Here is a 26,320-nt window from a genome sequence, read left to right on the forward strand (position 1 = left end):
GAGGAGATGTCCTTCCTCATTCTTGAAAAATCTATTCACCCCGTGGTCCTGGGCCTGCCCTGGCTCAGGGAACATTCGCCTACGATCGATTGGGCCACGCTTCAGATTACATCTTGGGGTTCAGCGTGTTTCCATCGCTGCCTCCCCGCTCGTCCTTTGCAGACACTACCTCTCCTCACGACCCCCTTGACGGTTCCGCCTCAGTATCACGACTTCCGCGACGTCTTTTCCAAAGAAAAAGCCGAATTACTCCCGGAACACCGACCCTTTGATTGCGCTATCACTCTGCTACCAGGGACTACGCCACCCCGTGGGAGGGTCTATCCACTGTCCCTGCCAGAGACTCAGGCTATGTCGGCCTACATAAAGGAGAACCTAGAACGGGGTTTCATCAGACCATCCAACTCCCCCGCCGGGGCCGGGTTCTTTTTTGTAGGGAAGAAGGACGGGTCCCTTCGCCCCTGTATCGATTACCGGGGACTAAACCTAATCACCCGTCGGGATCGTTATCCATTGCCTTTGATTCCGGAACTCTTAGACCGCCTTCAAGGGGCTCGCTTTTTCACCAAGCTTGACCTCCGAGGGGCGTATAACCTAGTGCGGATCCGCCCGGGGGACGAATGGAAGACCGCCTTTAACACCAGAGACGGTCACTACGAATATCTCGTCATGCCATTCGGTCTCTGCAACGCCCCAGCTGTGTTTCAAAACCTGATGAACGAGGTTCTTCGCGAGCTGCTGCACACCACGGTTATCGTGTATTTGGATGATGTCCTAATTTACTCCCAGGATCTTGCCTCTCATCGCCAACATGTTCGCCAAGTACTCCAGAAACTAAGAGAGAACCGGCTATACGCCAAATTGGAAAAATGCCAATTCGAACAAGACTCGCTGCCTTTCCTGGGATACATTGTTTCTTCAACGGGCTTCCAGATGGACCCGGATAAGGTCGCAGCCATTGAGAAATGGCCTCAGCCCCATGGGGTGAAAGCGCTCCAGCGCTTTTTAGGCTTCGCCAACTTCTATCGCCACTTCATTCCACACTACTCCAGCCTAGTGGCGCCTCTAACGGCCCTCACCCGTAAAGGAGCTGATGCCCACAAATGGACCCCCAACGCAACACAAGCCTTCCAGGAACTTAAAAAGGCCTTTCTACGGGAGACCTGCCTCCGACACCCTGATCCCTTGCGCCAATTTGTGGTAGAAGTGGACGCCTCCGACGTGGCGGTAGGGGCTGTGTTGGCTCAACTCGCCAAGAATGGGAAAACCTGGCCCTGCTCCTATTTCTCTCGTAAGTTCTCTCCCGCCGAAAGAAACTATGGTATCGGCGACAAGGAGCTACTCGCAGTCAAGCTAGCCTTTGAGGAGTGGCGCCAGTGGCTGGAGGGGGCCCAACACCCCATCATAGTCTACACCGACCATAAAAATTTGGAATACCTGTGCCGTGCCCAAAGACTCAACCCTCGGCAGGCACGCTGGTCCCTCTTTTTCAGCCGCTTCAACTTTACTCTCCATTACCGACCGGCGGCCAAGAACGTAAGGGCAGATGCTCTCTCTCGTGCTACTGAGACGGAGGACACCCCAGAACCACTTCGCTACATTCTGGATCCAGCTAAGGTGTGTCTAGCCGCCTCTGACGTCAGACCCGCGGGCAAGACAGTAGTCCCGGCCCGCTCCAGGAGGAGGGTCTTAGCATGGGCACACGATTCCCTCACGGCCGGGCACCCAGGGATTGCCCGAACTTTGGAGCTCTTGACGGAGTTCTATTGGTGGCCACGGATGAAGGAGGATGTCCGGCTTTATGTGCAGTCGTGTCCTACTTGTGCCCAGCAAAAACCATTACCAGGTCGACCATGGGGACTCCTGCAGCCGCTTCCCATTCCTACGGAACCGTGGACGCACATTTCCACGGATTTCATTGTGGAGTTGCCGCCCTCTGAGGGGAAGACCGTCATTTGGGTCACCATTGACCGATTCTCAAAGATGGCCCACTTTGTGCCATTGGCCAAACTGCCTTCGGCTCCTGAACTGGCCACATTGTTTGTCCACCATATCTTTCGGCTACATGGCTTGCCCTTGCACCTTACCTCAGACCGAGGTCCCCAGTTCACAGCAAAGTACTGGAGGGCTCTTTGCAGGAAGTTCGGGGTACAGCTGGACCTAACTACAGCGTTTCATCCGCAGAGTAACGGCCAGGTCGAACGGACAAATCGTACTCTCAAGGCCTTTCTCCGAGCCTTCGTGGGGGACCTCCAAGACAACTGGGTCTCGCTTCTTCCCTGGCCGAGTTTTCTTATAACCGACACAAACACTCGGCCACCTTACAGTCCCCCTTCCAACTGGTTTACGGGAAAGTACCCAGACCTCCTTTGCCCTTACCTGCGACGGTCTCTTCCCCGGCAGCACAGCTGACAGCGGAGCAGATCCATCAGCTCTGGCTCTCCACCCAGGAGAGACTTCATAAGACCACGGCCCGGTTCAAAAAGTATGCAGACCGGTCTCGACGCCCCGCACCTGTCTTCTTACCCGGGACAAAGGTCTGGCTGAGCACCAGACACATTCAGCTGCGGACTCCCTCCATGAGACTGGCGCCTCGCTACATCGGCCCCTTCCCGGTAGCTGAACGCATAGGAGCAGTGTCCTATCGGTTACGCCTCCCATCCACGCTGAAGATTCATGATGTTTTCCACGTCTCTCTCCTCAAACCAGTGGTTCACTCCCACTTGCGACCTCAGCCTCCGGAGCCCACTCCTGTTGCGACTGACCCTGGAGCCACGTACACGGTTAAGGAGGTCCTGGATGTTCGGTTCCGTCGTCGACACTGGGAGTATCTCCTTTCCTGGGAGGGGTACGGTCCTGAAGAGAACTCTTGGGAGCCCTCTTCGCACATTCTCGACAAAGACCTTCTCCTCCAGTTTCATAGGGCGCACCCGGACAAGCCGCATCCTCCTGGGGGGGGCCGTAGGAGGAGGGGTACTGTTGCGATCCCGGGGCGCCCCCGGGACCGACACTCACCCCGCGGCGGTAGCGTCGCTGGCTCCGGCCTCCCAGGCCTGCAGGGACCGCGGGCGCTGCGCCCCCGGCCTGTCCCGACCTCACTCGGGCCTGCAGGGCCCTCTGGCATCGCGTCCCGGCCTCTCCCGAGCCGTCGGCGTTCCTCGGCGGCTGGCCCCGCCCCCTAGACGCACGCGCGCGTCTCTCAGCTGGCCTTAAAGGGCCAGCACAGGAAATTGGCAGGGGAAGCTCCCGGGTGACGTCAGACGCTGCAGGGTATAAAAACCCTGCAGTACAGCCAAGCCATTGCCTTGCAACGAGGTTCCCAGGTTCGTCCTGCTCCCAGTTGCTGTGTTCCTGCTCGTCACCTTGATCCTCTGGTTTTCGACTTCGGATTGGCTTGTGGTTCTTCTTGGCTTCTGACCCTGGTTCGGCTTCGGTGTCTTCTGGCTCTCGACTCGGCTTGGCTTACGATACTTCTCTGGATCTCGACTTGGACTGGCTGACAACGACTTCTCTGGCTCTAGACGCGGACCGGCTGACAGCGATTCTCCGACACCTGACCCGGGCTTGGTGAGCTACTTCTCCATCGATAGGGATCTCCTAAGTCCCAGCGGCCGGGTTCCTACGGGCTCCTCCCGGGGGGACACCGGCTTCCAGGGTGAACCGCCTAAGTCCCAGCGGCCGGACTCCTACGAGCTCCTCTCGGGGGAGTACCGGCTTCCAGGGCGAAGCACCTCTCCCACCGGGTCAGCTTCATCTCCTGGTCCTTGGTCGCATAGGGCCCTTCGTGTCTTTCTCCCGGTTGTCCGCGAGCCTGCTTTCGCCGCCTCCCGTTTGGAACCGGTGCCCCTACCTCTCTAAGGTATTCCTTCTCCTGGTTCCGATCGGCCCAAGGGTCCACGAAGCTAACATATCCGTCGTGGGTGACGTCATCTTCGGGGGACGCCCCCCGAGGTTTGCGCCCTTGCTGGTACTTCTGTCAGGGCCGTGCCATGCGCGCGCCCCTAGGCCTCTCAGGAACATGGCGGTTTGCAGTGTGGAGCCGATCCGGGGATGCCGGAGGACCTTGGCAAGAGGACGCCGCGGCAGTCAATCTTCCCGCGGACAAAGAGGAAGGCGCCAACGAGGTATGGAGGGCGGAGAGAGGGCGTCGGGCACCGATGGACACAACACTGTCTCCTCTTTGTCCATTCCACCACATTTTTTAACATCTTTACAGTATGAGTCCCCTAGAGAGGATTATTTGATTATTAGGACTTTAAGGGCACCTATATCTTGATGATATACAGGTCCATTGGGTAGGGATCCACAAACCGAGTGAGTCACTTAAATAGATACTTGCAAATATTGCAAATCGGCTATAAGCTAATAAACTCACTGACACTGAATAGCCAGAAGACTGAGATTTTGAAAGCAATATTGAAATCATAGCTTCAAGGTTGTCCCCATAAGTGAGGGAGTATCTTTTCTTTCTTTGGTCATATTTAGAAGTGAATGACTTGGGGGTTGGTTTGGATGCCTCTTTTAGCTAAGAGACTCATAGCTCTGCTATCGTGCATAAGACTTATCCAAAGTTTTTACAATTCATATTCAAATGTTTGTGTCCATCATTGGACTCCCAGTCATTAGGACAGTGAATGTGATGTACCTTTTTGTATTATCACAAATTGATTATTTCAGGGCCTCACATGTGAGCCTTCTGACAAATACCATACGCCAGCTCCAGATGAGTCACAATTCTGTGGCTAGAGCTATAGTGGATTCCACAAGAAGAGGTAATGCAACCTCTTTGCTTCATGGTTTACACTGACAGCCTATTTCTGCTAGGGCCAAGTTCAAGCTCATTGTGCTATTTTGTGTTTTAAGAGTAAGGGTCCCAACCCATTTAGCAAGTAGATCTGAATGATATAGGCCCGGTTGTGAGTTGAAGTCAAACCAGAGAGCTTTGTTGAGGGTTTCTACTGTGTGTGAGGTGCACTGAGCCTGATTTAGAGTTAGGACCTTCTCTGTAGCTGCACTCCTGTTAAGTAATAGCCTGCCTTTGGATATCAGGGTGGAGAAAAGCTACCTCATATTTCAGAAGATGAAAATGTGGATCTGTCTACCTGATTAAGTAGGCTGACTTGGGTTTGGCTGAGGCTTTGGAGTCCATAGCCATATTGATGTGGGGGTTTGATAGAGGATATAGTATACGTTCACCTTTCTGATTTTGACAACCCAATGCCTTTTTATTTATTTCCTTTGGGTTTATGAGTTGGGGCAGGTTGCTTGGGTTCTAGTTTATAGATTGGGGCAGGTTGATAGGGTTCTGCTGTGTTAGGTCAGTGTTGGCAATGATGTTCTGAGAGTTTGTTGAAGAAGGGATTTTATCTATGTATTTATTTATTTATTTATTTTTGGGTTTTATATACCGGAAGTTCCTGTATACAATACATATCACTCCGGTTCACATTTAACACATTTATTTACCTGTTGGGTTCAATTTGGTAGAATTTTATTTTATTTGTGTTCCATTTTCATGGGGTTTTTTTCTTTTTCTTTATTTGCAGCTCAGTGCATGTTTGTACACCACTTCAGGGAAGCTTCAGGGAAGCTTCAGGGAAGTGGTGTACAGGGGTTCTTTTCCTGGGTGATAATTCCTAATATGAAACCTAGCCGTGTATAGATATGGTTAGGATTATTTTTTCCTCTGTGCATCATTTTGCATTTGTCCACATTATATTTCATCTTTTCATCTTCAGTTTAGATGCCAAGGTCCTCAGTCTCAAAGATCCAGACCTGGAACTGAATCTGATTGGCAGAGATTTGACCATCCCTATTTTTAATCAAACGAATATGTTGCAATATGTTATGTTAAAATTGTGTCCATTAGCCCACGTTTCTAGTGCAACAGAAATAGCTGTAGTTGCTGGCAACCTCAGGCAAAAACTGCAAAGAAATAGCCTGCCTTGTGCCCCCACCTGCTGAGAGTTATTTGGTCATGGCTAGTTTGATTGCCCAGACCTTTTGAGTGTTTGAATGCAGAGAGTGAGCTGCTGCCATACACAGCAGTAGCAAAAATGTGCAAGTCAAGTAACAGTATTCAAAGCTGATGCATGGACTTAAAAATAGAGAATAAGAAAAAATTAGTGGTTCCCATATTTAGGCCTCTTTCTAACAGGTCTGGATTTCAGGATGGCCACAAGGAATGTGTATAAGGTCTACTTGCACACATTTGCTCTATGAAGCGGGTTAATTTGCACATTTTAGTTATCTTGGTGGGGCTCAGTGCTGAAGACCCAAAATCTATAGGACATTAATCAAAAGTTGTTAAAAGGAAAAGTTGTCTCTCCCCATCTAGTGATATTAACTGCTCAAGGTTTCCTGTCCAGTGGAGTTTGGGGATGAAGGAAACTGAACTCTAAGATGACCCCTCTCCCTGAAGGGAGAAGTGTTGAAAAAATTGTAGAACATTTCCCATCAATTTTTATTTTTAAGATTGCTGAAATTTCTGTGAAAGACACCCTGGAACTGCTGTGGAATATAATAATGATCATTAAACATGAAAAACATTCAGCCAGAAATCTGGAATTTAAAGTAAACACTTATGCTTCTGCTAATCACTCTTTGGAAAGAGAAAGATAGATGCAATATATTACAATTTTTTGGAGAATCTATACTGCATTAGGGCAGTTTTGCTCTCAGAAGAAATTCTAAATTATGGAGGATACTTTAAAATACAAAACCTTGAGAGTAGTTAAATTTCCAAAGGTTTCAATGATATCCTTTATTGAGTTATTTAGTAAATATTTGTTGGAGTATTTGAAGATTCCTAGCAAAAGTCTCCTTCCTCTGATCAGAGCTTATTTTCTTCCATATAAAAAAAGAAGTAGTTGATTCTAGTCCTGTTGCTGAAGTTTCTAATGGAGATATGTTACATAAATTAGAAGGTATAGTACATTATTTTGTGGGACATAAGAATATAAGATTTGCCATACTGAGTCAGACCAAGGGTCCATCAAGTCCAGTATCCTGTCTCCAACAGTGGCCAATCCAAGTCACAAGTACCTGGCAAGTACCCAAATATTAAATAAATAGGTCCCAAGCTACTAATCCTTATTGATTAATAGCAGTTTATGGACTTCTGCTCTAGGAACTTATCCAAACCTTTTTTAAAGCCAGCTATACTAACTGCCATAACCACAACCTCTGGCAATGAATTCCAGAGCTTGGCAATGAACAAAAGTCAACAATGTTGGTTTCCTTTACCATTAAATTCAATGGGATTGGGGTTTTAAAATGTTTGCTTCAGATCAGAAATAGAATGCTCTATGTTAGGAAGCCCAGGTTTGGTTATACCCAGGTGAGTCACATTCTACCCAGGAATGAATAAAGAACATTTTGGTGTACAAACAAAAGACTATGGAGCTCATTTGCTGTTGAAAACATCCTGGTAAGCATCAGATTAAACATAGCAATGAGGTTTATATATTTTGAGACCCGGAACAGATTACTACCTTTATCCAGATGAACACCACATTGAGTGAAATTTTACTTTCAAAAATAAATAAAAATAAAATAGAGATGTATTCCTCTGGTCCTACAGATTGAACTTTTTGTTTCTCTTTTTTCCTTTTTCCTGGGGCCTCTGTAATATACTGATGCTCCTCTCGCTGTAGCTACCCAGTTTCTGCCTGTAATTTTCTTTTCGGTTTCAACATCTGAATGTTGCCATTTCTTTGCTTAAGACTCCAGAACAACTGTATATAGAGCTCATTTTATTCTTTATTAACATCTTTATGTTTTCTACATAATTCTTATTTCTTAGAGATGTGAATCGGAACCGGAATCGGTTCCAATTCCGGTTCTGATTCACATCGTTAATTTTTTTTTGTGCGGCCCGATCGCGGTTTTGTTTATTGGCTGCGCCCGAGCCGATAAACAAAAAAACCCACCCGACCCTTTAAAACTGTTCCCTTAGCTTTCCCCACCCTCCCGAACCCCCCCCCATGTGACAGGGGCCGGCCAATGGCACGGATACGCTGTCACATGGTAAGGGCAAAGGGCCATTGGCGCCATTTTGATTAGTGGCAGCCGACGGCCCGAGAGCGGGAGATGGCTCCCTGGACCCCCACTGGACCACCAGGTACTTGTAAAAAGTTTTGGGGGGGGGTTCGGGAGGGTGGGGGAAGCTAAGGGAACAGTTTTAAAGGGTCAGGGTGGGTTTAGGGATTGTTTTGGTGTGCCGTTTTTCCCACCCTCCCCCAAAACGATAAGAGAACCCTAGGAACAAAATCGTGGGGTTCTCTTATCGGGTGCCCCCGATTTCTGACGATTTTGAAAATATCGTCCAATATTTTCAATCGTCCGAAGCCCGATTCACATTCCTATTATTTCTCATCCCTACATATTTTGGCTGGTAACATGAATAGCTGGTGAAAATGTAATAATCGAAAACATGTGCTGTTTTAGAAAATCTACATTCACTGCTAAAACCCCTATGTCGTTATGGATGGGAAGCTCCATTATTCACATTCTGAAGTAAGTTTCACTTAATAATTACCATTTTATTTTTCAAGCAAAGTATGTACTTGCAGTATATGTCACTAATATGTAAAGCATTTATCTGAAGATAAATGGTTAATTTTAAATATAATTTCAGGTCTCTGAGTGAGTGGTACAAAATAAAAACATTTTCTCCTAGTGCTGTGATACATTTTAATGCCTACTAATAAAGTAATCCCTTCCCATTCCACCCCCTGGTTATAGAGAACTAAGTTCTTTTCAGCATCTGGTTGCCACCTAAATGGCAGATGTGAAAATTATGAATACATTTCATAATTACCTACGTAGAAAAGATAAAAATGATTTAACTGGAAGCATACGCCCGATGCAAAACAGAACATGTGTCTCTAAATCTTTTGCCTAACATTTAAAACACAAATCAGTGTAAAAATGCCCTTTCCTAACTGAATCAGCTAGACAAAGGTGATACACATATACAAGCTAGGTCCACAGATCAAGCACAGTTTTGCTTGAAATGGAGGCTAAGGGGGTAATTTTCTAAAGTTAGCGCACGCTATAAGGGACGTTTCGCATGCGAAAAGTCCCTTTTCGCGTGCGATAGCTAAAAAGGGGCGGAGTCGGGGCATCGTCTGCCCCAGAAGAGGAGGAGTTGGGGCGGACGCCGCGAAGACAGTGTGGACGGCGAAAAGGTAAGGAGCCATTTTGCTTCCAATTTCGCGCCCAATAGCACCACCTTTTACAACGGCGCTATTGGGTGCGAAAGCTGCAGCGATCGCACTGCGGAGGTGCGATCGCTGCTGGCTATCGCAGGCCCTCTCCCCGCTTCACCCCCCCCCCGCCCCCGTACCGCGCGATTCACGCCACCGCAGTACATTAGAAAATCTAGGCCTAAGTTGGTAGATTATTCTGAAAAATGTTGGGTCCAAAAAGTGAAAATGTAAAAGGCGACATTATAATATGCTACCATTTAATTCAATTTGTATAATTGAATTAAATAAATACCATTTAATTCAATTTGTATAATTGGTTTATTCTCCTGACAATGTTATTTAATGTTGTTTAAATGTTAATTGTTTCATGTAATGCCATTTGGTAAGTTATTGTTCTATGTAAACCGGTTTGATTTGCATCTAATGTAGGAAGATCGGTATATAAAAACAAAAAATAAATAAATAAATATGCAAGGGTTCCATATGTTACTGCCCTCCAGAAGTCACATTTTTACCACAGGTAATTATAGTCTTCCCCTGTAAGTTCTATCTGGCTCATTACATTTTGAATGAACTAACCCAGGGGCATTACGGCTCCTCATGTCATTTGTTAACACCAAAATATAAAAGTTTTCCTCATATGTATGACAAATTCCATCTCTATTTATTAAACCCTGAATGACCTGGACAAAAAAAACCCAATTGACTTTAATGTACCCAATTAGCAGTGCATAGATTTTTTTACATTTTTTTTTTTATATTCCGCTTTTCAGCACTTCAAAGTGGATTCCATTTAGGTACTGTGAGTATTTCCCTATCCCCAGAGGGCTTACAATCTATGGGTAGATTTTGAAAGGTGCATGCGCGCATCCATGTGCCTGCCGATTTTATAACATGTGTGCACCGGCGCGTGCAGGGGGGGGGGAGGCAATTTTATAAGACTACACATGGCGACACAATCTGGGCCTCCCTGAGTTTCCTACCCCCTCCCACCCCCCAAACCCTTTCTCCTACCTTTCCTTTTGTTTTGTTGCTTACTACTCCATTGGAGCAGAAGTAACTTGCACGTGCTGGCTCCGCCCCTGGTCCGCCCCCTTTTTCAGGCCCTGGCACTTATTCGCGTACCAGGGTTTACACACGTGGCATGGCCTGGCCTTATGTGCACCGGGTGAATTTTGAAACAGGCCCAGCCATGTGCATAAACCCCAGGAGTTACGCGCGCAGGGGTTTTAAAATCTACCCGTAAGTTTGTACCTGAGGCAACAGAGACTAAAGTGACTTGCCCAAGGTCACAAGGAGCAACAGTGGGACTTGAACTCTGCTTTCCCTGGTTCGTAGCCCACTGCTCTAACCACTAGGCTATTCCTCCACAGAATTACATTTTTAATGAGTAGGAAGATGAGAGAATACATTTATACATTGGTTATTTATATTTTATTGTTTGATATTTAATGATGTATGCATATTATCTTTAAAACCCTTGTTTCTGTAAAGCCTGTTGCTGTCAAATATTTTACTGTTTTTTTTTTGGTTTTTTTTTTAAACTGTTACATGTAAAGCCTGTTGCTAATTTATTGTTTCACTGTAAACCGAGGTGATGTATGTCTATACGTACCGCGGTATAAAAGAATCTATAAATAAATAAATAAATAAAAAAAAAAAGTAGCCTTGGTTAATTAAATGTTTGCAAGTAGGTTGTTCAAAATACCTGATGGAGCTACTCTCATGGTATGAATCCAAAAGATCTTCGAGATTATCTCAGCTAGGCTTATTAATAACTCCTCCACTTCCTTTTGCCGGGCTGAATGCTACCCATCATTCCACATGTAGCTGTATCACACCAATTCCCTGGAACAATTATCTTATGAAATATGGGTGCAGCCTAATTATCTTAGTTTGCAGAAGAGAATGAGGTCATGGTTGTATGAGTTAGCTTTTGGTTCCAGATGAGAAAGTAGAGTTATTGGGGAGGCTTGAATATGGAAAGGCAGGTGATTGGTGACAAGGAACTTAAGGGTTGGCATTGACATTGGCATTCACTTAATAGGACTGGATTTCAGGAAGGATTTGAAATGTAGGTCCAAGTAAGGACTTAAATGATACTGTTTATATTCAATGATAATAACTTTTAAACAGGCACGGAGGTGCACATGTGCACGTGTTCGTCCGCCTGCACCCAGGTTGCGGCAATTTTATAACATACACGCGTATATGCATGCATGTCATAAAATAGCCTGACCGCGCGCACGAGTGTGCAATTTTAAGTGGATGCGCGCCTATGCACGCAAACGCTGCTTCTACCGCGTAAGTGGGAGAATTTTAAAAGACACGTGCGCAGACGCCATTACCAGTTTTACCAGTTCATCCAGGTAAGGAACAGGACTTCCAAACCCCACTAGTTTAATAGCCTTTTCCCCTGTTAGCCTTGACCCTTAAAACCTTATCTTTACCTTAATTTTATAACTTGCACATCATCAATAGTAGAAGTAAAGTTATGAGGCAGGGGACCCCAGTGCGCCTATGCACATATTTACACCTTAATTTCAAGTTAAAAATCCAGGAATGCCCATGCCCCACCCTGACAATGCACACACCCCACCCCTTTTTTAAACTTTTCATTTGTGCACGTAGTGGCAAGTACATGCGTATCCAGATAGCTTTTAAAATCCACTCTGCCCATGCCGACCCAACTTATGGGGCAGATTTTAATACCTACACGCGGGCGTATATTTGTGCGTGCAACACGGCGCGCACAAATCTATGCCTGATTTTATAACAAGCGCGCAGCCGCGCGAGCGATCCCCCAGCCAAGAGGCCCTATGGAGACCTCTGGCCACGCCCCTGCCCCAGACCGCCCACTCCCCGCCCCTTTTTTTAAGCCCTGGGACATACGTGCGTCCCGGGGCTTGCTCGCGTCGCCGGGCCTATGCAAAATAGGCTCGGCGCGTGAAAGGCTTTTAAAATCTGCCCCTATGCGCGTATCTCCTGGGTTAGGCATATAACAGGCTTCTAAAATTCACCTTTACGGTTGTACTTTTATTTAAGTTAGTGTGTTCTGTAACCCGCTTTGAGGCAATAAAGGAATCAAATATAAATAAATAAATAAATAAATAAATAAATAAATTATTATAAGTGAATTTTAAACTTAAGAAAAAAATGTTACGTTGTTGAATATAAGACCCCTCCACCCCCTCTTGTGACTCCACTATGATTAGTTATGCAGCAACCCACTGACTGGGTGCTCCACGTGCATGGAAGCTAGAAAAGAAGTCATGGGCTAAGAGATATCAGAGCTGTTTTACATCAGGAAGCTGTGTCCCAGGCAACAGGCCCAGCAGCATTAGAACCTGTTTTGAATAGAGATCTCAGATTAAAACCTATTAGACATCTTGCTTAAGCCCATCAGAATTTTTTTTTTATACAGTGACAACCTCCTATTACTGACAATCTTAATGCAGTGGAAGCAACAGAATCTGGAAATACAACTTCAACTTTCAGCCATGTCACTTAACCTATAGGACCACCCAGACAACATAATTGTGGCCCCAGAATTTGAGGGAAAAGTTGGTTTCAGAATAGCAGATTCAGGTTGGTTATGTCTGCAATAACCAGTATTTACTTTTAAATATACAATATTATTCTACTTAAGCTTTAAGGACATAAATAGCACTTTTATTAAAAGCAACAATGTTTTATTATTCTCTGCAGGGGCATTATGGGAATCCTTTGTTACACTAAAAGGAGCTATTTAGCATTAAACACTGGTAAATATTTACATTTTTAAAAAGAATGTTCAACTATATTTTTGTTTCTTCTTTGTAATAATTCTTTTTTTTTTTCAGTTTCTTGCTAGAATACTGAAATTCTGGTGAGTATTCACAGATTTAATCAGATATTCCCAACACATAAAGTATTTTTAACACCTAAAATGCTAGTGAATAAATAGCAATCAGATTCCAATTTACCTTAAAATGTTTCAAAATATATTAGAAATTCGACAAAAGTGGAGGTATACCACCATAAAGATTAAAGAAAAGCAGGAAAAGTGATGGAAATAAGGATGCCATAAAGTGAGATGTTAGAAAACTTGTAACAACCATTTAATGATTATATAAAGAAATCCAAAAGCTTATAAAAACTAAGAAAATAAAGCAACTGGTTCAAAGATAGAACTGAAATCCTGACATGGCAAAAATATGCCTGCTTCAGGGGGAAATGTTAAAATGATATGAATACAATGAGCTGTCCTTGATTCCAAAAAATTCTGCATCCTGCTCGATGTGAAAATCTGAATGCTGTCCAGAGATATTAAAAAGAATGTACTTGAATGGTATTGTAATTACTTGTATGGTAGCAGATCAACATAACCTGACACTTAAATATTTAAGAGCCACACAACCTAAAATGCATGTTTCCTACAGAATGCATCATATAATCAATCAATAAATACAAAAACACAAAATGCTTTTCAATGACTAGTAATCATAGTTATAGGACATGAAGGATGCATATTTCAGTAACTGATGCCTGTGCTTACAAATGAAGATAATTTTAATATAATCTGTGACCAAAAAGGGTGTAGTATACCACAAAATTGCATATAGTAAAAAACTGTATACAACATAGTAAAAAATGTGTACAAACATTTCATTCAAACAAATTCCAGCAATAAATAAAAATATAGGAATTGCACATCTGTGTTATAGCACAAATAAAATGGCATTAAAAAAGATACCAAACATAAAGTTATCATACATAGGTGGCTAGAATTATAGAATATTGAACTTCATAAAGATAAGGTGACCAATATTCAAAGATATTTAGCCAGGTAACTTGTGAGTTATCCAGTTAAATGCCAACTTTTCAATATCCCTAACACCTATCTTCCTAAATATGTCATTACCCAGTTATAATTATTCCAAATAAGTTAGGATGCTTTACAGGGTAGAGATGAGTTAGCCTGGAAATTAATCCAGCAACTCTGATATTAGGAGTTAGCCAAATACATTTTTTGACTAATTCTAGCCAGCTTGAAGAAAACGTCTAACATTATCTGGGAACACATTCCTGGATGACTTCAGGCTTAACTGGCTACAATCCAAAGAATACAGCTAGTTAAGTAGTAACAGATAAAAACGCAACAGCCATGGCCACCCCCACCCAGCCCCGAGTGGATTCCAAAATCAGGCTAGCAGGCCTGTGCCCCTCACCGCCAAATTCCCCGAAATGTAGAAAACAGGGTTTGGGCTAAAAGGCCTAAGGACGCAAGCCAGCAATTCCCACAAATCCCTCCCAAGCCAACCTCATTGGTACCTCATTGTCTGACGCCCCAAAATTGCAAAGGCTGCTGGGGTCACGTTACAAGCTATCACTCCTGGAGGCAGAAGTCATTGCTTCAACAACAATGCTGGCTCAATTTTAGGATCCATTCAGGGGGAGGGGACCATAGTTGCTGGGCTGGACTTTTTTTTTAATGTTCCCCTACTTAACTGGCTATATTCTTTTGAATATAGCCAGTTAAGTAGGGGAACTTAAAAGATACACTCGTAGCCGCGCGTATCTATTAAAATCCAGCATACTCTTGTTTGCGCCGGGTGAGCGAACAAAAGTACGCGCTCGCTTATTTTTTTAAAAGCTGCCCCATAGTGGGAATAATTTGCAGGATATAAAAATAAATGTTCTTCGCTGGTAAAGTAACCCTTTTGTTCTGGAGAAGTTAATGTCTGATATACATTGTAATTGAAAAGTTTGATCTGGTTCCAGTTGAAGATATCAGGAAGTGTTGCTAAGTTGTCGATTAATTTCTCCCATGAAAAATGATTTACTCACGATGACTTTGGCTCCTACCTTATCAATTGGTTGTAAAAGATCACATAGCTATATTTTCTTCTTTACTGAGACAGAAAACAACATTGTGCTTTATCTCAAGGATTTCAATCTCTTTTATAGCAACTTGGTGGAATGTATTTATCACTGCTTTTGAAGGTGTAGTGAAGGCCGAGGAGATGTGGACCCTTTGCCTGAGGAGGAGTTGGTACTACCTAGGAAACGAACTCCCACAGGTTCCCCCGTTGGGAGGCGAGGCTGAACTGAGGCAAGGGCCGACTGGATCTTCACCACTGGAAGCCCGCAGTCCCCCCGGGTGGAGCTCGTAGGGACCCGGGTCGCTTGGACTTAGGTGGGCCCTGGAGAAGATGGAAGATTCGTCGAAGTTCGGTCCAGGATCAGAAGCCAGGGGATCACCAACCGCCAGTCCGAGGTCAGAAGCCAGAGAGACGTCAATTGCTGGTCCGGTGTCAGCAGCCAGAGAACAGTCCAGGAGTTGTAGAGGGGACGACGGGACAGGACTGGGAAGGATGGGAACAAGACTCAGAAGGACGGGACTTGGAAGGGCAGGAACAAGACTAAAGGAGCAGGAACAAGAGCACCAGAGGCACAGGCAGGCTTACCAAAGCAAGCAGACTCATTGCCAAGCCGTTGGCCCTTTAAATCCTCCTGAAAAGGCACGTGCCAGCGCCTACAGGAGGGCCCAGAGAGGGGCAGGAACCTGGACAGCGGCTTCCCTGCCGCGTGGAGAGAGAGAGGAGCAGTCAGGCAGCGAGGACGGCCTCCAGGCCGCCAGATGGTGTCTGCCGCTGCAGCGGCTTCCCAGCAGCAGCTAGGCTGCGAAGAATGGTGAAGCCATGGCCTCCGGGCAGCAGGAAGATGGCGACGGCGGCGTGGACCGCGGGCGGCCTAGGCTGTGGGACGGGCTCCTACGGCATCGGGCCAGTCACGGAGGTAAGCAGGGTCCGGCCGTCGGTAGTTGCGGCCAGAGGACACAACAGAAGGTCCAGGAGCTATCTATTGAAATTCCAGGCTATTGAGATTTCTTTAATAATGGAAGTTGTAAGGGACTAGATTTATGTTCTGAAAAAAAGTATATTATTCTAGTGTAGGGCTGCACTGGGGTCCCTAGGAAGGTGTGCCTTTGTAGAAAAGCTATGCATTTAGTGAAGGAGAGAGGAACACATACCATCAATGCCACTGCACCCTAATGTGAGGCTACTACAATGGTTGCTTCCCTAGAGAAGTTCTGGATTTTTTAGTTGAAATTCTAAGGGAGAGAGAAGTGTTTTTTAGTTCCATTTTTACAAAAGATATCCTTGGCCCAATTCAGTGAGACAGGGATTTGTGGAGTTTTCAGAGACTTTCTGTTTGATTTTACCTTTTGGATCTTTAGTTAAAAGGAAATTTTCACCCTTCCTTTCCCCTTTTTCGGGCAGATACAGTAAAAAACGCGGGAGAGGGAGCAAGCGTGTGCACAGGACACTCTCCTGTGCGCGCGATAAAGTAAGTTAATTTATTTAAATTAGGCCCGGCAGTAAAAAGAGGCGCTAGGGACACTAGCGCATCCCTAGCGCCTCTTTTTGGACAGGAGCGGCGGCTGTCAGCGGGTTTGACAGCCGACGCTCAATTTTGCCGGCATCGGTTGTCGAGCCCGCTGACAGCCACGGGTTCGGAAACCGGACGCCGGCAAAATTGAGCATCCGGTTTTCGGCCCGACAGCCACGGGCCGAATTCAAATTTTTATTTTTTATTTTTTATTTTTTTACTTTTTTTACTCTTTGGGACCTCCGACTTAATATCGCTATGATATTAAGTCGGAGGGTGCACAGAAAAGCAGTTTTTACTGCTTTTCTGTGCACTTTCCCGGTGCTGGAAGAAATTAGCGCCGACCTTTGGGTCGGCGCTAATTTCTTTCTGAATCGCATGTGCATACCTAATAGGGCCATCAACATGCATTTGCATGCTGAGGGCGCTATTAGGTGCCGCGGGTTGGACGCGCATTTTCCTCCCCTTACTGTATAAGGGATAAGGGAAAACGCAGGTCCAAGAACAGGCTAACAGTGTGCTCCGTCGGAGTGCACTGTACTGTATCGGCCTGTGTGTTTGGGAATTATTTCCTATCTGGCTCTCTCAGCCCGGGAGAGTCAATGCCTACACAGCAAAAACCCTTGGGGAAGATGAGGACACTCATCCAGTATCCAGAGAAAGTAGAAGAGAAGAGAAGTATCACCTCCAAGGTGCTTATTCACACTATATACCCCCATCCAGTATACACTAGAGAATCAAGGAGGGACCTAATTGGCACAGAAGAGAAAAACAGAGGAGTGGAAATAAAGAAAAGGATCCAATCAGAGCCTTGGCATTACTCAGCCACCTTTATCAAGGAATTTTAAATTGTAGGGAGTGTTCATTGTACAAAATACCTAATAGTTGCTAAATGCTAGCTGGAATAGCTGGTGGAGGCCCTGAATTTTAGAAGGGAATAAAGGGGATCCCATTAAAAGAAAGGAGAGACCACACAGTTGAATATTCAAATCTTTATTTCTGAATTGTGGATTTATCAAAGGAAAAATGTATTTCTGAGTCAGATCCCTATTATTTCACAAGAGCTTTAGTAAAGACTTTATGTTGGAACACCAGTCAAGTGTCCCCCTAGTTCTTACGGGCCAATACAGTAAAAATGCGGGACAGCAGGCAAATGCCCGCTCTCCCGCATTTTTGCCGGCGTCCGGTTTCCGAGCCATGGGCTCGGAAACCGGACGCCGGCAAAATTGAGCATCCGGTTTTTGACCCGACAGCCGCTGGCCTATTTAAAAAAATTTTTTTTATATTTTTTACTTTTTTAAACTTTCGGGACCTCCGACTTAATATCGCCATGCTATTAAGTCAGAGGGTGCACAGAAAAGCAGTTGTTACTGCTTTTCTGTGCACTTTCCTGGTACCCAGAGAAATTAGCGCCTACCTTTGGGTAGGCGCTAATTTCTGAAAGCAAAATGTGCGGCTTGGCTGCACATTTTGCTTTCTGAATTGCGCGGGAATACCTAATAGGGCCCTCAACATGCATTTGCATGTTGAGGGCCCTATTAGTTTCGGGGGGGTTGGACGCGCGTTTTGGACGCGCTATTACCCCTTACTGAATAAGGGGTAAAGCTAGCGCGTCCAAAACACGCGTCCAAATGTGGAGCACACTGTACTGTATCGGCCCATTAGTGATTAACACATTTATTTATTTTATTTATTTATTTATTTAAGAGTTTTTTATACCGAGGTATAGCTAGCAGCTTTCACTCCGGTTTACAGGTACAACAACCTATTACATTTAATAGTAAAAACTGAAAAAACTGAAACCAGAAAACTACTTATTACAAGCAACAGGGTATGTCCGTGATTAAACCATGTATTTTCTAGCTTAAAACGTTCAGTGTCATAGTCTTAGGAGTGAGATTGCATATCCGAAAAAGGTTATACATGAGATGTGTTATATGATATTAACCTATACCATCTTTGAATGTTTGACTGAATATCCATGTTTTGAGCTCTTTGCTTTGTGAGCTCAAGTGTTCTGGTAGTGAGTTCCATAATTTCGGACCAGCGATGGATATAGCTCTGTTCCTTGTGGTGGATAGCTTGGCTAATGGGAGTGATGGTATTTCTAGTTGTAATTTATTTGCTGTTCTGGTCGTACGTTGCGATCTATGTATATGTATGACATTGTCAAGGGCCGTGTTATCTGCTTTGTATATTGCATTGTGTAAGATTGTTAGTATTTAATGCCTTGGTCCTGGGAGGATAGTCCATCCACCGGCCCCTCTCCCTGCACACACCCACGATGAAGAATCCACTGTATGGAATTTGAAGAGAGTAGATTGTGGCTGTGTATGTGGCTTAAATCCAAAGTCTATTGTAAGTGACTCTGTGAATATTATCGTATTCCCCAAATTCGGGGTTTCACTTAAATTCATAATGAATTTGAAAAAATAAATTCTAGATTGAAAGACATCTACTTAACAGATGGTACAAAAGATAAACCTTTTTGAAGCAATCTAATCTGTGCAGATGTTAAAGGAAAAGCAGAGATGTTTATTATCAGGAGACATGCCTGTTCAGCAGTATGTATTTTCTTTTTCTCAAAAAATATAGCAGTAGCATAAAAATTATAGGAGGCATGTTATAGTTCAGTGCTATTCAGTTCTGCTTTCAATAGTATAGATTCAACACTGCAGCAATTCTGTAATTCTGTAAAACTGCCCCAGTGGGAGGACTTGAGCTAATGGAACGTCATTATGGGAGAACTAATCAATCCACGTCGGCATGACTTAGTCAGGTTTGAGTTGGGCAGGATGTGGTCAGGCTCCTTTTGTGGTCAGGCTTGGTCAGGCTCCTGTTGTGGCCTTTTCTCATCTTCCTAGCAGGCAGAAAGCAGAGAAAGATAAGATGCCAAAATTCTTTCGAGTCCATGGGATAACAATATTGGGGAAATTTGGGACTTTATTTATTTATGTATTTATTTATTTATTTATTTATTTATTTATTTATTTAAAAGCATTTATATCTCACCCCTCTAAAGTTCAGGGCAGGTGACAAGGTACATATATAATAAGGTTAGAACTAAAATTACATACTAGAATAAAATAAAATAACATGACAAAATAACATAAAGTAACTTTAACATAACATTGTGAAATTAAATAAAGGTTGGATTAAAATTATAAAGAGGCATAAAATTGTTAGGACATACATAACTCAGGGAAGGCTTGGAGAAATAAATAATGTTTGAGAGCTTTCCTGAATATTTTTATGTCTGCGATTAATCGAAAGTCAGGTGGTATTGTGTTCCAGAGAATGGGTCCTGCTATGGAAAAGGCACGTTCCCTGGTGGAGACTAGTCTTGTTGTTTTTGGAGATGGAACTTGTAAGAGAAGCTTATTTTTAGAATGAAGATTCTTACATGGGGTGTAAATGTGTAGAGAGGCAGAGAGCCAGGATGTGTTATTGCTGTAAATAAGGGTGTGTAAGATGGTTAAAGTTTTGTATTGGACACGCCGCTTGATTGGGAGCCAAAGTAATTTATGGATGACAGGAGTAATATGGTTGTAAATGTTAGTGTTGAGAAGAAGCCGAGCTGCTGAGTTTTGTAACAGGATCCTTGTGGTACTCCTGTATTCAATGCATATTGGGTGGAGTGAGTTTGATTGATAAAAATTTATTGATATCTGTTTGTTAAGTATGAATGAAACCAATTATATACTGTACCAGAGATTCCAGTATGTGAGAGATGGGTTAGTAAGATTTGATGGTTAATGGTATCAAAGGGGCCGATGCAATATTATTCGCGGAAAGCGGCCGCTCACTTTTCAGTGCCCGCTTTCTTAATACATGCATGGCGCCCACAAGGGGGGCACCATGAAATATGCAAATTAGGGGGTTACGCTAGCAAGGAGGCGCTAGGGTCGCTAGCTCGACCTTAGCGCCTCCTTGCTAACTTGACCCCGCAGTTACTGGCAGTCTACCGGTTATGAACACCGATGCCGAGCATATCGGCGTTGGTCTTCAAAGTGGCCAGCAGAGATTTTTTACTTTTTTTTTCTGCTTTTCGGTACGTTTTTCAGTGCGCTCAGCTATTAACGCCTGTTTCAGGCAGGCATTAATAGCTGAGCGATAAATGTGTGTCTGAGACGCACATTTATTTTTTTGCATTTGGAGTGAATGAGTAATAACATGCATTTGCATGTGATGAGCGCTAACTCATTCACTCCGCATCGGACGCACGTTAAATAGGCGCTAATCCCCCTGTTGCATTAGGGGGTGGATTAGCGCCTATTTAACCCGGTTCCAACAGCGGGTTAAACACTGCGCTTGGCTGAGCACACTGTATTGCATCGGCCCCAAAGGCTGCAGATAAATCTAGAAAGACAGCGATGTAAGATGTTCCAGAATCAAAGCCACAGTGAATAATATCAGTGCTGGAGATTGGTAACATTCTGGTACTGAAATTTGGTCTGAATCCAAATTGATATTGATCTAGGATGGAGTGTTCATCGAGAAAAGATGTGAGTTGTTTTAGTATGACTGATTCAATAACTTTGTCGAGAAACGGAAGTGATGAAATGGGACGAAAGTCAGAAATATCTGGATTATTACTGTGTTGTTTTGGGACTGGAGTAACTGCAGCGATTTTTAGATTATCTGGAAGGTAGCCAGCGATGAGTGAGGAGTTGACGATTTTTGCTATAGGAAGCACAATGTTTTCTTTAGTTATTTTGAATAAATTGAAAAGGCAAGGTGGACAGGGATGAGACGAAGATTTCATTTTGGAAATGATTTGTAGAATTTCGGTACTTGCAATATTGTCGAAGGATTCCCAGGACTGGGTTACTGCAGGGGATATAATTATTGGTTGCATAGTTGGAAAGCTGAAAATTATAGTACGATTTTTTTTTTTATCAAAGCAATTGACAAATGAATTACATAATTCTGTTTGGGAGTCAGCATTAGGATAATGAGTGAAGTTGTTGGATTTGGTGACTGATTTTACAATAGTAAATTAAGTTTTAGAGTTATTATTTGATACTTCTATAACATAATATAAAGTACTTTGTTTTGGCATTGTTTACTGCTAATCGGTATAAGACAAGTTCTATATTGCATAAAGAGAGATTGTAAGAACTGTTTTCTTTTTTCCATTTTGTTTCTAGTGAATGTAGTTTGCGTTTGTGAATTAAGAGAGAGTAAGAAAACCAAGGCGCAGATTTGTTCCTTATTGTCTTAATTGTACATAGAGGTGCAATTTTATCTAGAGTATTTTCCAAGGCAGTGTTCCAATTTTTGACCATATCATTTGGGATCATCTGTGGTGTTATCATTGAGCGATAGTATAAAGTTTTCAACAAATAAGTAATATCCTTATTAAAGCGGATGATGTTTTGGTGTGTTTGGTTAATCAATTGAATTTGATGGTTGTGCATATGATATGATGATCAGACCAGGGAATTGGGGTTATCATGGTTGTGTTATTATCATGAGTAAAAATGGTGGGGTTTAGAAATATCAGGTCAAGTGTATGACCTGCTCTATGAGTTGGAACAGATATAATTTGTAGCCAGTCTAAGGCGGTCATGGTATTTAAAAAGTGTTTGGTTGTAGTAGATAGGGGGATAGAGTCAACGTGCAAGTTGAAATCACCTAGGATGATTGTTTTTTCAGGATGTGGCAATAAGGTTGCAAAATATTCTAGTAGAGGACCAGAATTATTTGATAGTGAGCCTGGAGGACAGTATGTCAAACAAAGGTCAAAATCTTGATATTCTAGTAATATGATTTCAATTTGAAATCATGGTTTCAGAAGATCAGGAAGAGATGTAGAGAAAGTAATGGAAGTTGTATGGAATACGACGAGTCCCCCACCACACCTATCATTGCATGGAAAGTGTTGGAAGGTGTTGTTATTAGGACAGCATAAGTTTAGAAGAGATTCATCTCCTGGAGTAGTCCAGGATTCAGTTATGCACATATAGTCAATAGATGAGTCAATTAGAGTATCATGGATAAAGGTGGCTTTTTCCTTTATTGACCTGATGTTTAGCAATGAGATGTTGAGAATGGGAGGAGTGTCAGCTATTTCTTTTTTAGTATTTTGGTTTAGAGGAATATAAATGAGCACGGATTTGGATCTGGGTGTGATGTGTCTGGGGCCCAGTGAGCCATCAATGCACTCATTCGCGCACAAAGGAGTGCACAAAGGAGCCTTTGGTGTCCCAGGCCTGATTTAATAGGGCTGTCGCCCCTCTATGAGGTCAGCAGGGGGTGGGGACTTGACCGCGGAAGTGGCAGCCCGATGGTAAGGGCCTGATGGAGAGGGCAGTTCCCGGCAGGGAGTGACAATTGAGGCTTAGGTGCAGTTCATAGCAGCGGCAGCAGAAGATGCAGGGGCTGGTTTCCCTACCAGCGTCCCTGCTTATTTATAAGCGTTTGTTATCCCCTTTGTCTGTTCTGTCAGACTGTTGCAAAGGCGTCATGGGCCCAAAGGCTTCCTCACCATACACTGTACCTCGAGTGAGAAGAGAAGGACTTCTGCCCTCAGCAGACTCATATCATTCCAAAGCTCTCAAATATAGGTAGTCCTTGCATAATCTGGCTTCCTGCTTTCTCCATGGGTCCTTTATCATAAGGCAAATTAAAAAAAATGAAAAATATTCAGGATTCAGTATCAAAAAAGTATGATGCATGTCTAGCACCACAAGACGGACAACATCAACAGCTTCACAGCTCTGTTATCAATGGGCAGTTCAGAGATGGGCAGTTATCAATGGGCAGTTCAGAGACAAGGAGATTTGGCATCTGACACCAATATCTCATATCATCTTTTGATTATTTTAATTTAAAATTTTTTTTTATTCCATGCACATTCAAATATTTTAAAATTAAATTTTACATATAGTAAGTCTGGTGTGTTATTACAGCCATGGTTCCCAACATTTTTTCTGTCTGGTAGACATAGAAAGGGTAATTTTCAAAGGCATTTCCATTGGTAAAAAAAATGTTTTACCTATAGAAATGTATGCATACCTCCTGTTCATGTGTAAGTTTACCTGGACAGAGAGGTGATTGTTTCTGGAGGTGGAGTTGGGGGCGGGGTTTGGACATGCACCTCCTTTTGGATTTTCAAAAGCATATGCATAAGTTTTCCCAGCAGGTATAATTATGAGTCAGTAAATTTGGTGGGATAATTTTCAAAGCAAATCTGCTTTGAAAATTGGTGTAACTTGAGCACACGTTTGCCACCTAATTTAAGAAAGCTGTTATAAAATTACTCCCACTGGAGGGGCAATAACTAAAAGCACCTACATAAGTGCAAACCCGACAGGTAATCAAATGAAAACTACACCTGCTTTCTCTGCAGGTAATTATTCAGAATAGAAGAGCATGCCTAGTGTTGTATAATCAAAATCTGCGTATGTTGTCCCATGCTCTTCCCTTCCCCTCCCTCCACCGAATCCAGATAAAGTACGCATGCTGTTGCAAAACTTGCTTAATTTTACCCGCATACAGGGTAGGCATCAGCCTGTCCATGCGGCTGAAACACTGTTGAACCTGCTGAAACGTATTGGATTATTGCCTTCCTGGGATATCAAGTCCTGATAAAACCCTGAGAACCACTCAAAAATGTATTTAAAATCAGGGGACTGACCATGAAATCAAATCCTTTCAATCCACAATTTTTTTTTTTTACAGTTCTGTTCTGCGAGCATTGAAAAACTTGGATTTTTCTCTTGGCATTACGGGCACCAGGACTGACAAGGTGCTTTCAGTTGGGAAATTCAACAAACCAAATGGTTCTTGGTTTTTGTTTGCATTTTCCAGCGCATGTTTATGTCCAACTCCAAAGGTAAAAAAAAATCAGTTTTCCATGTTATAATTTTGAGTCATTTATATCGATTTTCCCTCATGTCTATCAAAGGCAGAGTGTGAGAATGACTGAGCAATATCTTATGGGCTGGGGCAGGAACCACACTGACTCCAGCTTGTTCTCACGCAATTTCAACTTTTATTAACATAAACAGAAAATAATAGCAACAATAACTAGCTACCTTTGCAGTAATCTTACCACGCAATTTCTGAGATAGGGTCAGGAGCTCCTACTCCTGGGGACATGGGGCCTCCTAATCCCAGCTGGGGTCACACTCTTATTCCTCCAGGCCAGTGACTATAATCTCATATACTTTTCTTAGCTCCATATGCTGTCACAATAGCACATGCTGAATCTGAATTACAGCCGCCAGCTCCTGCATCAGCTGCTCACTGGCTGCTCGGGCATCCTCCATTTCTACCAGAGAGCTCCGGACTTGGGTGGTCAGCATGGATATCTGGTCCTTGATCTCCGCATGGTCCTCTCTGGTCTGCTGGCAGCTATGTAATTCTAATGCCATCACTTCCAGATCCATCCTGAGGACCTCCTCTTGCTTCTCTGCTTTCAGCTCCATCTGCAAACCCAGCGCTTGAGTTTGTAATTCTTGTACTGAGTGGGTGGCTCGCGGGAATGCCTGCTACTATCTGGAGATAATACCCTTATTCAATAAACATACACATGGTTAATGCGACTCCAACATTGCTCTAAGCTTCAACGGCAAGAGGAAATGTGGAAAAAAGGATTTGCATTCACAAAAAAGTGAGGGAGTAGCTTGCTTATTGCGGCGGTTACTACCCCAAACCAAATAAGCCTGATACTTCACTTTCAATGCATATCCAGCATAGCTCTCTGCTTCAACGGCGGGGGAGAAAGTCTGATACTTCACGTATATCCAGCATAGCTCTCTGCTTCAACGGCAGGGGAGAAAGTCTGATACTTCATGCATATCCAGCATAGCTCTCTGCTTCAACAGCAGGGGGAATGAAGTAAAGTGGATCTATATTTGTTTATTTTTATTTTATTTAAATGTTTTTATATACCAATAGCCATTTGCACATCATATACAGACAACATCATATACAGACAACAACCAACAAGGACTGAATTACATAGTCTGGGTAAACAAATAAGCATGGGTGTAGCTTTCTTATTGCGGCAGTTACTACCCCTAACTAATTAAGCTAGATATTTCACTTAGATGCAGTTCCAACACTGCTCTCTACATTAATGGTGGGGGTGGAAGGGAAATAGAACCAAAAGGTTACTAAGAGCCAAGAGTAACAGATAAGTATGAGAAAAAAGGAAAAAAAAAGTGCAAAACTTGCTGGGCAGACTGGATGGGCCGTTTGGTCTTCTTCTGCCGTCATTTCTATGTTTCTATGTTTCATTTCTATGAGTAACTCTTCTGTAATTCAATGGCTTGGATCCTCTGCAGTACCTCTTGCTGGGGTCTCCATCATGGCATCTCTCTCTGCGCTCTCCCCTTTCTTGGGGGTCTCTGCGGTATCCTTTTCTGGGCTCTCTTGTAAGTCAGTCACATTCTGCAGACTATCATTCTTCTGGCACTCCTTACCAGTATAGGGTCCCATCTCAGCTCTTGGATGAGAAAGACTTGGAGCATTCTGAATGTACTGTTGCTTCTCCTTCAGATCGTATTGCTCTACTGTTGCACCAGAAACCTTCCTCATGTTGTGGTGGCAGGCCAAGGAGCCTCATGGCTGGCCACACTCACCCTCCATGCCAGTCCAGGCCTCCCACACAGCTCCCCCGAGCCGCTGCCTTCACTTCCCTCCAGAGCGGCGGGATCCTGCAGTTGGCCTCTGCTGCTGCTAGGCACACGTGCAGCTCTCAATTAGATTTAAAGGGGCCATGG

The sequence above is a fragment of the Rhinatrema bivittatum genome, chromosome 7 (genome assembly GCF_901001135.1).
Source record: "Rhinatrema bivittatum chromosome 7, aRhiBiv1.1, whole genome shotgun sequence".
Taxonomy (NCBI): domain Eukaryota; kingdom Metazoa; phylum Chordata; class Amphibia; order Gymnophiona; family Rhinatrematidae; genus Rhinatrema; species Rhinatrema bivittatum.